Source organism: Emydura macquarii, unplaced genomic scaffold (assembly GCF_026122565.2).
Source record: "Emydura macquarii macquarii isolate MOO-44397 ecotype Brisbane River unplaced genomic scaffold, CSIRO-AGI_Emac_v2 contig_71, whole genome shotgun sequence".
Classification (NCBI taxonomy): domain Eukaryota; kingdom Metazoa; phylum Chordata; order Testudines; family Chelidae; genus Emydura; species Emydura macquarii.
Window position 1 is genome coordinate 7866422 of NW_027130208.1, and position 1297 is coordinate 7867718.

Below are 1297 nucleotides of genomic sequence, written 5' to 3' on the forward strand. Positions count from 1 at the left end.
CTCAGCTTGCTGGGCCGGACGTTGTTTTCCTGGGTTGTGTGTTCAGGAGACAGTGTTGTCAGCCTCTAAAGGCTGACAGACTGTATCTCTCTCACACACACGTACACACACAGCTTTAAGCTTTGTTGTCATGCAGTGTTTGCACAATTATACAGGCAACGGAAAGGTTTCTGAGACCAGGGCTCTTCTTTTGTGCCCACTAAGCCTACACCCGCATGAGCAGAGGAGGGTAAAGGGAGCGTGTAAGAACCAGGACTTATTAAGGGCGATAGCAAACATACTTTTCTCATTAAACCAGAGGAGTTTGTTCTATTCATCTGCTCGGTTTGGTAGAGTTGGCAAAAAGGGTGTGACTCGATGAAGGTTTGCTGGTGTGGTTTCCTTTTTAAAGCCCAGTTGTGTGGTAGGAGTCCTAGAACAGCTCTCCTCCACCCTTCCTCCCCCTCCCCCCAATCTCCTTCTTTCTCTGCTTGCATATATATAGAGAGACAGTGGCTTGTTTTGGAGATCTAAATAGCTTAAAGCTGAACATCCAATCAAACTTTTATTTGCTCAGCCTCAAAAAAACAATATTGAGTTTCTGAACAGGATGGTGTAAAATATTTTATGAAAAAATAATATGCACTTCACATATTAAACTAAGTTAATTCCACATTTGCTTTATATGTGCTTTATCCTTTGTAAAAAAGTCATGCCAATTTTAAACATTTTTATTTCCTGTCTGCCGTTTGTAAAATTGTTCTCCTACCCTTGGTAGACCTGCACTTCATACCACTGTTAAGTTTACAAACCTTGCTGTCATTGATTTAGGACTATCAGGTTTTTTTTTTAAACTAATGCGCCTGCCTCTCCATTTTCAGGTAAGTGCAATAATGCACCCATTACACTGGAAACAATCTCCCCTCTTCATCATCTGACCTGAGCGCACATTTCATCCGGGTTTGAGCAGAAAAGGGCCTGCGACAATTGCTCCTGCAGGCTCGTTCATGTCCTTTGAAGAAATGACTGACCCTCACTCTCAGGGAGGACATTCCCACAGCGGATACAGCCTCAGCCGTTGAACAGCAGGCTTATCCGGGATCCGCTTGAAAGGCAAGTTTGCAAAAACAAAGACAAAGACGCGCTCAGGAGGAATCCTTGCTGGAAATGGGGTGTTCGCAATACCGCCCGGCTGTGCTCGCAGCCTCAGGCCCGTCGCTGCAGAAACCACAGAGAAGAGCGAGCTGAGGCAGGGGGGAGGAGGAAAAGACTCTGCAGCCTGGCCGGCCCCCCTGCGCTGATTTGCGGCGCGGCGCTC